This window comes from Schistocerca cancellata, chromosome 12 (assembly GCF_023864275.1).
Source record: "Schistocerca cancellata isolate TAMUIC-IGC-003103 chromosome 12, iqSchCanc2.1, whole genome shotgun sequence".
In the NCBI taxonomy this organism is placed as follows: domain Eukaryota; kingdom Metazoa; phylum Arthropoda; class Insecta; order Orthoptera; family Acrididae; genus Schistocerca; species Schistocerca cancellata.
This window is the reverse complement of record NC_064637.1, coordinates 18,471,969-18,486,033: the sequence shown is the minus strand read 5'-3', so window position 1 is coordinate 18,486,033 and position 14,065 is coordinate 18,471,969. Positions and strand designations below refer to the sequence as shown.

General features: G+C 44.0%; 1 protein-coding gene across 6 annotated transcripts in view; it reads right to left on the bottom strand.

Annotated features, from left to right (window-relative positions):
- LOC126109572 (poly(rC)-binding protein 3) overlaps nucleotides 1-14,065 on the bottom strand; it is a 484,702-nt gene that overhangs the window by 404,176 nt on the left and 66,461 nt on the right. The gene's annotated exons all lie outside the window — the stretch shown is intronic.

Below are 14,065 nucleotides of genomic sequence, written 5' to 3'. Positions count from 1 at the left end.
TATTTCTGAAGCTGTTACTTTTTCGGGAAATGCAACACCATAAACTTGCTAACGTGAGTGAAAGGGATTGTGAGTGACTGTGTCAAGACTAGCACGGGCTTGGCAGTGATACTTGTTAAGTTTCAGAATATATTAACTGAGGACAAAATTTCCAACCTCCCATTTCGTGTGAAAACTTTCTCCCGAAACGTAGATTAGTAACTTTAATTGCAGCCTGGTTCACGTCGAAGTACAGTAGGTTTCACTCGGCATCCCTACTGATGATATGCTGAGAATGTTCACAGGTAGGTGCAGGTTCGTCGTAAAGGGACAGAAGGAACCGCGCCGCCGCAGTATGAATAAATGATTGACACATGTAACCATTACAAACTACCCAAAGTGATAGCACAGTAACAAAAAAATATACAAAAATCCTGTACACAGTCTGTGTAGATCATTATGTCAGAAAATCCAGAAAATAAGATGTACGACATGCACAAGCGGAAGTAAAGCAGTAACAAGAATTGCGCAGGTGACGTTTCCTCCAGAATAAGAGTTGGGACGGATGATGCACACCGCCATCTCCTACTGGCTGGCCCCTCTGCGTCAACACCAAAGACACCATCAAAAAAAGCAGAAACACACAATGTATTACGAGTCATAAGGACAAACACGGGGGTCATGCTGAAAATAATGAACAACCCATTCTTGAAATTCAAATTCGAACAATGAACAAAGAATGCAAGAGCGTAAACTACAGACCTTCCACCCCACGTTGCCATATTGTGAGGTCATTAACGACTATCCCGTAACCACAGGCAGAACTTCCAAAATGGCGGATATCGATATCACTGAATTCCTTGTTAAAGAGGGAAAAATCTGCTGCTGAAATGTACCTCAACGTGTCCATGGAGATGTCTGCACGGTTACTAGCAGTGTTAGCAGATGGATGAAGCTTTTCAAGGATGGGAAGTTGAGCCTCGTAGCGGTCGCCCGCGAACTGCCTCCCCGCAACGCAACGAGGTAAGAGTTGGTTATGTCGTTAGAGAAGACAGGCGTGTCATGGTGAATCAAATCGCTGCTAAGTTTGCAGTAAGACACACTGCTGTGCCGGAAATGATTCAAATCGTAGAAAGTTTGTGTCCTTTGGGTCCGACGTTTATTGACCGAAGACCACAAACTTCGGACAAGAACCAACAGATAAAACCTACCCAGAGTTCAAAATGAAGATACTTTTTTGACGAGTATTGTGACGAGAGCTGATTTCATCATTACGAGCGCGAAATAAAACGCCGAAGCATGGAATGGCACCATTTAGATTGGCCATCGGAGAAGAAATTGGTGACAGAGTGATATGCTGGGAAGGGTATGGATAACATGCACAGGGTTTTGCATTGTGGTTGATTTTCTTGAATCTGGAAAAATCATAAATGTTGCCCGCTGTTAGGTGCCCTGCAAAGAAGATCACTCTGCACCAAAATAACGCGCGTCCTCACACCGTCTGTATCACAATGGATAGCAGAACATTTGGGTGGGAAACACTTCCACATCCTCCCTACAGTTCCACCTTCTCGGCACTTTAAAGGAACAGATGCGAGACCAACACTACGAGACGGTGGAGGATATCGGGAAAACAGTGCGGCAGTGTCTTCCTTCGGCTGGAACGGAGGAATATCGTTAGGATATTTTCACTTACAGAATGCTGGAGAAAATGTGTGCAAAGAAATGGAAAGTGAGAGGGGAAAAGTCTGTGGATGGGATGATATATTTGGTTTCTGTGAAAAATATTAAGGGATTTACAAACTGTTGCTCGCTGCTTTCAGTATGACACTCGAAACAGTGTGGGGAGCTGACATAGTATGGGGAGGTAGGATTTCGAAATTATATCTGTCGCGTCATCACGGGGGCAAAACAAGCGGCAAATGTCGCTTCTCTTTCTCCACCCGACTCCACCGCTTTCGTCATCTACTAAAACGAATGCTTTAAAGCAAGCGGTAATATCTACATCCCATACATAAGTTTAAACGAGGTTTTGTTTCGTTGGTTCGTCAGCTAGGATATGTGGCAACGACGCCTCAAGACAAAAAGAAGCCGGCATGGCACCTTTGGAAAGGTCCGACATCGCGAGACGACCAATCCGAACTCGTGTTTTATAATTTCACGTCCACGGGACGTTAAACCCTAATGTTCCACCTTTTTTAGGTTACTCTGTCTACCATTAGAAGAGGAAATTCTTCAGTAAGGTCGGTGATTTATCCACGAAACAAGAAAGAAAAATTGGGGAATTGAGGGACGCCTTATTCTCGGAATTTCCAGGTAATGTCTCACAGAGCACAATCCACAGACGCGAAAGCGATCCGTCCAAAAAAACTGGCCCACTGCTCTTCTGCCAAATAGCGAGATCGTCGTGTTTCGAAATGCCGTCGACTGCCTGCCCGATGCTAGATTGGCGGGGGAGGTCTGCGGTGTGGTGGTCTGTCGCCGGCTGCATCGCGCTGCGGGCTACACTGAAATTGGGACGTTCCGCAATATGAGCGGCTGGCTGGCTGGCTGGCTGCGCGACTTCTGGCCCGGAGCGGGCGGGCCGCGGATAAGGGCAGGGGGGGGGGGGCAGGAGTGGGGGTGGTAGCGGCGGTGGGGCCCGACAGAGTGAGTAATCTCCTCATCCCGGGCGCGCCAAAGACGCCTCCGACATGGAGGCCGTATTGTCACCGCAGCGGAAGAAAGTGATTGCTCTCGTCTCTCTTGCTCCCCCTTCCGCTTCCTCTAAGCCTAGTCCTTTGGCATCACTGTGTCTTCCAGGGCGGAAACCCTGCGGATGTATTCCGCTCCTACAGCTGCAGAAAGCACACGGGTGTCAGTCACCCTGATAGCCTAACGAACGAAATTACTTCCAGGCTGTCGTTATAAATATCAAGATACGAATCAAATTCTTGTGACACAGCAGATAGTTCATTGCCTGTGGGCACGGCTGTTGGTCGTCTTGCAGTCTCCACAACCCTTCGTTCATGAAGACTGAGAAGATCTGGAAAACTTGCTCACCAAGAGTACTGACATACACGTCTCACGACCATCCCCGGCCTCGACAGACGCCTTGTTGAGTCACCAGTGCACTCGACATCTCGCATCATTTGGAAAAGAGGCAACCTTGACTCGTGGGACCACATTCCACGACTCCCGTCAGCTACTGTCCAGTTTCTGTGTTGTTTGACCCATTAAAGATGTGCAGATTCATGTGTCGCCGTCAACATATCGCCTTTGGGGAGGTAACCGACTCAAGTCGTCCTTCGCACGCAGTTTCCCTCGCAACGTTCACTCAAAGTTGTTCTGATGGACCTGCATTCACAGGCGGCAACCGATTGTCCTAGAGAACCCTGCAGGTTATGATATTACAACAGCGCTACTTATGCAGTGGCACATGGCTGCGACTGGTACATAATCCTTGTAGGCACGTAGGAGAGACCGTGTGGATACACGAGCAAATTGGGCAACTTCATTTGCGGAATGATTATCGAAACTTACAAACGCGATAGCTCCTTTCTGCCATTCTGTCACGTCTCCACAGGAACTAACCCTACTGGGCTGATTCCATACAAACGACTGGAATATTCACACCAGCGTTACATATCCGTCTAGATCAGTTCCGCACTATCTACAGCGATCCATAGTGAAAAGTGTGTTCTTTTACGGATGATGACTAATATTTTTTCCAGTCAGCTTATGTTTTAGTAGGTCTGTACTGTTATCAGTAGAGTTTTTTCAATTTCGAAAATAATTGAATAAAAATACTGAAGACGAAAACTAGCGCATACACATTTCGTTGATTTAAGTCTTACCGTAGTTACTTCTTTGTGGAACTGTAGGACTTGCATGCATGTCAGTTGGGTAGTGTATGAACTGCAATGACGTGATCGTTTTGAAGATTAGACGAAGCTTAAAAGAAATTCTATTTCAATTGCAAGTCTTAGGTTACTCAGCCGAAAAGATAGAACGTTTTATTAAAACGGAACTTTCAATACTCACAGCATAAAGCAAACTCTTAAGACAAAAAAGGAATTATCTGGATGGTACGGAAATCAGTAGGTTCAAAAATGGTTCAAATGGCTTTGAGCACTATGGGACTTATCTTCTAAGGTCATCAGTCCCCTAGAACTTAGAACTACTTAAACCTAACTAACCTAAGGACATCACACACATCCATGCCCGAGACAGGATTCGAACCTGCGACCGTAGCGGTCGCGCGGTTCCAGACTGTAGCGTCTAGAACCGCTCGGCCACTCCGGCCGGCAATCAGTAGGTGTGATGTAGATATACAGACAGACAAATGATTACAATTTCAGAAAAACTTGGTGATTTATTAGAGAGAAAAGGCTTCACAAACTAAGCAACTCAATAACGCACTAATCCACCTCTGGCTCTTGTGCAACCAGTTATTCAGCTTGGCATTTATTAATAGAGCTGTTGGGTAGTGTCTTGAGGCATATCGTGTCAAATTCTATCCAAATGGCGCGTTAGATCGTCAAAATCCCGAGCTGGTTGGAGGGCCTGGGCTATAATGCTCCAAACGCTTTCAATGTTGGGGTGATCCGGCGACATTGTTGGTCAAGGTAGGGTATGGCAGGAACGAAGGAAAGCAGCAGAACTCTCGCCGTGTGCAGGAGGGTATTATCTTGCTGAAACGTAAATCCATAATTGAATGCCACGAACAGCAACAAAACAGAGTAGAATATCGTCGACGTACATCTGTGCTGTAAGGGTGCAGCGGACGGCAACCGAAACTCTTCTGTTATGAAATGAAATGGCACCGCAGACGATGACTCCTGGTTCCTGGCCATATGGCGGTTGACAGTCAGGTACGTATCCCACCACTGTCAGGAGCGCCTTTGCCGGTCATCGCGGCTCAATTAGAAGCTATGGTCATCATTGAAGACAGTTCTACTCCAGTCAATGAGATTCCAACCTGATTGTCGCCCGCCCTAAGGCCCGAGAACCAGTAGTCATCGTTTAGTGTGCATTTCATTTCATCGTAAGACTTCTTTGGTTGTCATCCACGGCAATCTTACAGCACCGCGGTATGTCGACGATATTCTACGCCCCGGTTTGTTGCCCTTCATAGCAAGCCATCCTGGCCTAACATTAGTAAGATAATGTCCACGTGTACATCGAAGAATTTTTACTGCTTTTCATCGTGCATGCCAGCCCCTAAGTTGGACAGCAAGATCACCGGATCTCTCCACACTCGAGAACGTTTGGAGCAATAAGGGCTGGTCCCTCCAAACAGTTCAGGATTTTGAGGATCTAACGCGCCAGTAGGACAAAATTTGTAACGGTATCCCTTAGAACGGCATCCAGCAATTCTATCCATCAATGCCAAGCTGAATAACTGCTTGCATTAGGGCCAGAGGTGGACCAACGAGTTACTGACTCTCTCTCTTGAATTAACCATTCAATTTTTCTGAAATTGTAATCATTTGGTTGTTTGTATAAGTACATCACATATACCGATTTCCGTCCCATACCGATAATTCCTTCGTGGCTCGTCTTTTTTTCCTTGGGTGTATTTGCCAAATTTTTCCATTTTAACTGCAGAAGTTTTTTTTTTTTTTTTTTAAAAGGTTGAGGTATGAGATTTGGACTCAATGAAGACGGCACAGGCGTGTTGGAATATTAGGGGGTGGGAATAAATAAAAAGACCTTGTGTGTTTACGAAACAGGCATATTCCATTCTTATTATTTATGAACACGCTAAACGGAGAAGAGAGCAAATCATAGAATTGCAGCAACTTGCAACAGCGATTAAGTTCAATGTTACATGTTCAACTTATTGATTTTATCGTTCATCTGCGCTGTTAGGCATACCATTGAAAGACCGCGTTACGTGTCGAGTGGCTGGAAGCAAAAGCTCGTCACACATTTCTTTACTTACATGATGTTCATGTCGGTTGATTACCCTAATGATATTTTGAACGATAATAGTAACATAAAATGTCATGAACTATAACGTCTTTTTGTGAGGAACTTAAATTTACTGGATCTATTAATACTTTATCCGAAGAAAAAGCTTGACTGGCGGTAATAATATTCTTGCTTATAGCAATTTCGGCGAAAATCTCGATTAAAAACATTCTTCGCTGTTTCTCGCAGTCCCTACCTCGTTAATAATTACAAGATCTCTGTTCGTATTCTCTAAATAGAGCAGGTATTCCGCCATAGTTCTGCGCTCACAACACGAGCACCGCCGGATTGCTATAGACAACCTCCAACTATCAGTTAAGAGAATTTCACTGGATTCCACGTATCTTAATTAGGTCTTTAACTTCGTACAAAGAACCTTCTTCCCTCATAGTGTCATTCTGGACGCTATAAATAGAGAAAATGCAGTGACGTTTGCTACTGTGAAATTTGTTAGAAGGCGGCAAATATATCGGTTCAAGCTTCTAGTGATTTCATAGAATGTCCATTCAGAATGGTCTAGAAGAAGGAACTCGCAATTTAGTGTCCCTACGACAACGAAGATAGAGACGAAAATTGGATGAAAGCTTTAGAGGCAAATGAAGGGCAACTTGGCAAAACGAACAGCATTAATGAAAACAGCTGCCTCTGCATGCTGATTATTCATTTATAGTCGTTGAGTCCATCCCAGGTTTATTTTTTAAAAAGGTTGAAGGACTACGAAGTGCACACATTGCGTTAGAAAGCCTTGCGCCTTATCGCCAGTAACTGTGAATATACCCACTGCAAAATTTACAAAGGATATTTTAAGCCGTTTCTTATTTAGGGTCTTGAAAAACGCAGTAACCCCGACACCACAATGTTGTATTCTCAGCATTTAATCCGTATCGACTTGAAGTCTTTTATAGCTTCTACTTACAGATAAATACGGGAGTTTTCTTCTGCTAACTGGGTTTTGAAATCTTTCTTCCTGTTGCTTAAAAAAATCCTTCCTACAGATACAAATTACACGAATTACAAATTTTTCGTCTGATTCAGGTGCTGGACTCAAGAGTCTGGAGAACGGCGGTTCGATCCCCGCTCGGGCATCCAGATTTACGTTTTCTATGGCTTCTCTAGTTCGCTTAAGGCAAACGGCGGGATGATTCCTTTGAAAAGGACATGGCACATTTCCTTTTATTGTCTGCCGCAATACATAGCGACCTCATCGTCGACGGGACGTTAAACACAATCTATCTTCATTTTTTTAAGTTGATTCACCGAAACGGTTGAGACAACCTAGAGTCGACGACTCTGGGTAACATTTACTACATAGGCACAAAGGAGAAATAAAGCACCAATAATACGGTCCCCTTGTGATCTCTGGAAAGAAATAATTCGCGGGAATTTATTTTGAGTAGAATGTGCAACCAAGTAGAAACGTTCAGCATCCGCAACGGCATTACTGTTACACACACACACACACACACACACACACACACACACACACACACACACACACACACATCGAAGGCAGGAGAGTTTGTTTTGACGCTCTCCGCAACCTTTGCTCGTGAGAATAGGAGGAACATCCACTATCCGTTTCTGAAAAAAGCAACGCGTTTCTGTAATTTTGAAACAGATTTAAATATACTCTTTCTGCCCTAGTTGTGGTCGGGCGCGACGCTACACGCGGCGTCTTCCAATGTTACTTCTGATGACCGAGTTCTGCCAACAAACCGCGTCTTCCCCAAATATTTACTGTGCGCCTCCTTCACAGCCCGCACCTTAGGGCGGACGTTGCAAAACAAACTTGGGGTCCGCAGCTGCGTTACAATACTGTTGTTATCTTATCAGCGCATCTGTTGAAGCTGTTCCGCCGTGGCTCGTCGTACAGCGACTACAGCGAATGTGTGCGATAAGAGCCTAACATGACCAGCGGGACACAGTCGTACGGATGTCGGCCTAAAATTTTTCAGGCTAGTTCCACCAGGATTAATTTATCGAGGTAGAAAAGAACAGAACAGGTACTAACGTTTCATATTTACCTCCCGTCGAGAAGAAACACCCAGCTTAAGATGCAAACCACGTCAGTCGCAACGACATTTCTGAATTGCGTTCTTTTTTATGGTGTCCCGTTTATTCGTCAGTTTTAAACCACTCGCAAGGTGTAATATTTTGCAGTATATGTTTTCCACAGAAGATGGAAAAAATAAGAAATCCACTATCTTCATGCACGTGTAGTAATACAGTCATCGTTTGTACAGCGCCTATGAGAGCTAAACAATGCACAAGTATTGGAACAACTAACGCTAGATACGTCAAATCATATATATATATATATATATAAATAATGCCGACGAAAAATACGATTTTCACTGTTGTACACGCTCTTTTGTTTTCAAACAAAAAACTTACAGGGAAACAACCGCTGCCAGCAGTTCGTGTTGACAGTATGAGCTGGCAATTTACACTGGTGGACTTTCTCAAAACGTTTCAGTAGTGTTTCCACTTTCTTTGCAAGAAAACTGCAGCCTCTAGGTGAAGTATACAACAATATATCAAAAAGATGTCATCTAGAGACAACTGAGAAGTTCGTCGTAATGTGTAGAGTAAGAATAATAAATGTACAACGGTCTGTTTTCTGGCTGTAGCTACACGGCGAAATCTAATGCCACTTCGTAAGGCTATCTTGCGCAGGGCTTAGAGCTGGCTCAGTTTCCCAACAGATTCACTAGCTTATTGTGAAGTAAGCACCATGTAGACTACACCATTAAAGAGGACCGCTTTCCCCACGAATAAATTCCTCATTAGTTCATGTGTACTGATTTTCGTCGAGAGAGAGAGGCAGCAGATACAATTAACCTAGAAGAGAGACTAGTCTGATAGTGGTGAAATCATCTTAGTGGATGGATGTACTAAGCTGCAGTATTACTTTGCTGATTGGAAGAAATTTGTTAGCGTCCACAGGCAGAAAATTTCCAAGTGAGACATATCAAAAGTATAGCTCATCTGGCTTTCCACTTCGTTGACGATACTTTCTGTCCTCAACGAGCTGATAAGGGGGACAATTTTCTCGCAGAAATAGTAGTGAGGTCTTCGGATATGAACCCTTTAGACGTCGTCTGAAGTGTATTGAAAAGGCCAACTGCAGCCCTTCCGGTGCCAGCAAGAACTCTTCCAAGCTTTTGCCTAGGTCTTTTTAAGAAATTGTATTGGATACCTGTCTGCAGAGTAGCGACGATCAGTGCAGCAACTTGCAGTCGACCCTGGACGTAAATAAATGGAACACTACGCGTAACGAGACAGAGAGAGCAATTAATTATCAATTACATAGCATTATACTATTGGCAATGAATTACAGGTAATTCCATCCATTGTGAAATATCTATTGGTAACCGTCCCGAGCGCCCTCGAGTAGAATTATCACAAAACTACTGGGAAAAGCAGTTTCCTGAAAGAACTTTAGGAAATTTAGTTCGTCCACGAAAGAACTGGCTTGAATAACACTCTTTCGAAGGATTATTGAGGAGCGGGGAACATTGTTGTTTAACGTCCCGTCGACAAAGAGGTCATTAGAGAGGTAACGCAAGCTTGGATTAGGAAAGAAGAGGAAGGAAATCGGCCGTGCCCTATCAAAGGAGCCTTCCCAGCATTTGTCTGAAGCGATTTAGGGAAATCACGGAAAACCATGGCCGGACGCGGGTTTCAGCCGTTGTCCTCCCGAATGCAAGTCTACTGTGCTAACCACTGAGTGAAGGATTACTGAGTAATGCTAATCAGTCTGGAATACTTATCAGATCAGATTGACAACGGTAGAGAAGATACAATGGCGCGTTTCGTTACGAGATCGTTTTGGAGATGCCCGATGGCTTACAGTGGCAGACTGTACGTTAGAGGGTAGTGGATCACACGTAGATTTACTGTTTAAATTCAGAAATTTTCAAAGAAAATTCAGGCAGCATATTACATCCCTCCGTATACAAGTCGCCAAGTGACCACGACGATAATACCATAGAAACTGGAGTTCATACGGAGGCTTACAATCAGTCGTTCTCCCTACGCACCATTCGCGAATGGACTTTGTAAACATAATGTTGTCCGAGGATCCCTACACAACACACAGCACAAGATGGCCAGTGGAGTATACATTTGAGAAAGATTCCACGTCACCGTACGGTGTATGTAGTGCACCACTGTCCCACTCTCGAATGGTAGGCGAGAGGAAAGAATGTCGATACCCTCTACATAAGCTGTAAATTATCAAATTTTACCGTCGTAGCCTTTACGGGAAATACAGTGCTATGTAATGCGGAATTTGTCACTTGGTGTCACGACAGGCCGACCCAGCAGTACAAAGGCGGGAGGCATTAACAGCAGAATGTGTCGGTCGGGAGAGATCAGTGGCTTATAATGTGGACGGCATTTGATGGCACCTGATTAACAAATCCATCAGGGACATTTTACCCTTCTAAAGCTTTCCAGCCGACTCCTGGTGATACGACTGCGAAGTGGAAACACGGAGGAATAGGTCAACCAAGACAGGTTAGTAACCGTAGAGTAATGCAGAGGGTGGTTGTAAAAAGTCGCGTGTATGTCAGAGGGAGGAATTATTTGTGGCTTCCAACATGCTACCAGCAGTCCAGCTAGCACAACGGCTGTGCCTAGAAAGGTAAAAAAAATGAATAGGGTACAATGGTCGAGAAGCTATTCATAAGGCCACAGACTGAGGAGGTATAAAGAGCGACGTCACTGGGCCGTCAATGACTAAAAACGGCTGATTTGGAGTGATGAATCTCGCTATACACTGCTGCATCCACAAGGAATGGTTACGGTGTGGTTCCCTTAATGCACGCTTAAGGAAACGTTTAATTCAGAAGGGTACAAACATCTTACAGCATTCAGCGTACAGTAAAGTTTAGAAAAGACGATTGACTGGATCAGCATGACAACGGATCCTGTCGTCAAGCATCATCTGTGAAGCAGTGGACAGTAACTTTCGCAAAATGGACTCGCCTGTCCAGAGCCCGAGCCTGAACCCAATGTAACACACATCGGGAGTGTCAGAACGAACCTAGCGGCCAACTTCACTGCCTCCTCTGGCTTCGGCTCTGAGGGAGATTGGGATGCCATTCCTGCACAGACAGTCAGAAGAAACCTCACGGTAAGTGACCCCAGCAAAGCACAGGCCACGTGTTAGTGCCACTATAAGGTGTCCGGATACTTTAGCGTATATGCTGGAAGCAGTAACAGGTTTCTTAAATCGTCTTCGAGTGTGGGTACTCTACACTTGGCGAGGAAGGCTCTCCGTGAAACACAACGCCTTTTTTGCAACGAGTTTGTAGAGCATTTCTGAGAAACTGTGGCGCTGTTTGAGTAATGCCCCGACAAATGGTGCAGATGTTTCGGTAATCTATCTTGATAAAGGATATCAGACCGACGAACAGTATCAAGATTGGGTAGAAAAAGGGTTTTGTATGCGATCTCTCTCTTGCGTGTGTTACACTTCCTTAGGCTGAACAAAAACTCTTGTAGACTTCAGCGCTGTAAATTCGCAAATCGTCGCGAACGTAGTCAAATGGTATATCGCTCTCTCGTCCATTTAAGCGCATTCCATTACATTCACTTAAGTTTAAAATAACCTGACATAGCTGCAACTAGACGTAACCAAGTCCTCTTCACAGTTCCGCTGCTCTGGAAGCGATATTTCAATTTTTTAATTACTTTTAAATATGTATCGTCCGTTTCAGAACCTTTTTTCTTCCTTTGCGCAGTTTCGCACCCAACGTCTTGAGATTTAAGTTCACTTTTTCTGTAGGAGAGGAAGTTATGTTCTCATTTACAGGCTATGCTTAAAGCTAAAGCATTGGCGTATCCTCGTCGGTTTATCTACGAGCCACGACTTGTATTTGGCGATCATCAGTTGGCACTGTTGACCGCGGACGACCAGCGAGGCAGACTTCAGTGCTTTGCATCGCAGAACACTAGCTGAAGGTTTTAACGCCATGGCAATGGCGTGCCTCAATTCGGCGGCCAAGTTTGCCTGTTGAAAACCGTTAGTGATGGAAAGTGACAAAGCGCGTACGATCTGAGCTTGAAGCAGCTATCCGTGCACGATAGAATGAAAAATTTACACCAGCCGCTTTGTCCCGTTCACGACTGCAGACATAACGCGCTATACTGAATTGCACTGAGATGTAGGTGTACTTTATCACCTTTACACAGGTGGTTGCGTAGCGATTGTGTGTGTCGAAACAGAATCGAAAAACAGATACCCGTAAAATGAAGAACTATTTAAGTCACGTGGATTGTCCGTACATTTTATTAGTTTCTGGTCGCTAGTTCATGTGTTACACAAATCTTAATGGATGAAATCAGATTTTGTTTATTAATTATAACATGATACTACTCACATACGAAAACAGTATGTAATGAAAAGATCCTATATAACGATGAAAAAAGACAGATGTTACGAAAGCGGTTGGTGTCCGAAAGAATACGGGCGATGGTGATATTGACGAACGGGTGAATACACATTCGTGAAGCTGCGAGATCGCGGAGACCGTCATCGCATGCACTGAAAGGACAGGTGGACCGCACCATTAAACAGAACAGTCGCACTGCGACTAAAGCGATGTGCGATCAGTGTTCCGCAAAACCGTGCACAGTGGACACAATGAATAATCACCTATCTGCCAATGTGAATGCTGCATTGACTTTCTTGATTGAGTTATGGAAGAGATCACATTTCCATGTGAGGTGCAACACATTCCGCACAATACAACGGACAGGAAACGTCAACCCATTGAGTCCCATCACCTTCATTCACTGTATAAACCTCAGATATTCACTCTAACTGATGTCCTCTGTCTCCTATGACCGCCACGTCACCACAGGGCCCATGCACAGCCATGAACGCCGAGTGCGGAACTCGTAGAACTATGATGAAACTTCACGACGTACATTCCTTCTCGTGGCTTATTTCTGACTTGAACTGTAGCACTCCTTACAAACGAGGAACAGCGAAAGCTCAGACTATTTCTCCAGCAACTGTAAAATACGCTTTGCAAGATACCTCACGAGACAGGGTGCAGGGTACAGTCTGTCTTAGTGGAAACTGTTAGCAACATACCGAATGCTTCACAATGTATCAGAATCCTGCACGGTAGTACCACTGTCAAGTGCTATATCAGCTTTAAAATAAAAATAAAATAAATGGGACAACAATTTAATACAAAGACCACATTGAAATTTAAAACGCAGCAAATCCTCTTTCCTGTCCAGTTTATCGTTATCGGAATTTCACGGCATTCATTAACAGTGATTTTAGTAATTCATGTCACAGATCCACAAAAGACCAAAGAGTTTACATAACCAGTATGTTCCACGTGGACGCCTTATTCCATTTTATAGTCACTATTGTAGTAATGTATATTTGAGACAGACAGAACGGCCTAGATCGCTAGTCAACAAAACTGATGAGAAAAATTCCTACTGCCATCAAGCAGACAGATCACATGTAGACAGCGGTCGGGTTTATTAGATCCCGGCTATAAGCACACACTTTATGCCTGATGCAGCTGCCTGGCGTATTACGATATCTCAACAAGTCGCCATTTCAGCTGGGTTTAGCCGGTGGCCGACTCACAATGTCATAACATAAGGTAGGGTGAACACTTTTGGAAATTAATTTCGAATGGACGCGTCATATCAGTTTTTAAAAGCATATAACGGAATGTCAACACTGGATGCGGGGCTATTTTGAGAATACATTGGCAGAACGATGAAATCACGTTATAAATTTGTATGTTTTGGAGCAAGAAGTGAATATTTCAGGCTAGTTCGCAACTGATCTTGTTCCATGATATTATCGCTCTCAGTATTGGTAAATATCTTCTTGACCAAATTAAAACTGGATTCTTACGGAATTTCTCCCTTCTTTCAGATTCTTACTTGCATCGTGTATCATTACGGATGCTAGGTTAGTCAAGAATTTTGTTTTCGCCCAGCATAAATGCATTTACCACCATTCCTAGTTTCTTAATGCAGAAAGTAAATCCCAAACTCTTGTGAGACGGACGTACCGTCATAACTTTACTCTCGTAGATAAGCACTGGACGACGTGACGTGACTGTATTGCGTTTTGTTTTGGCAT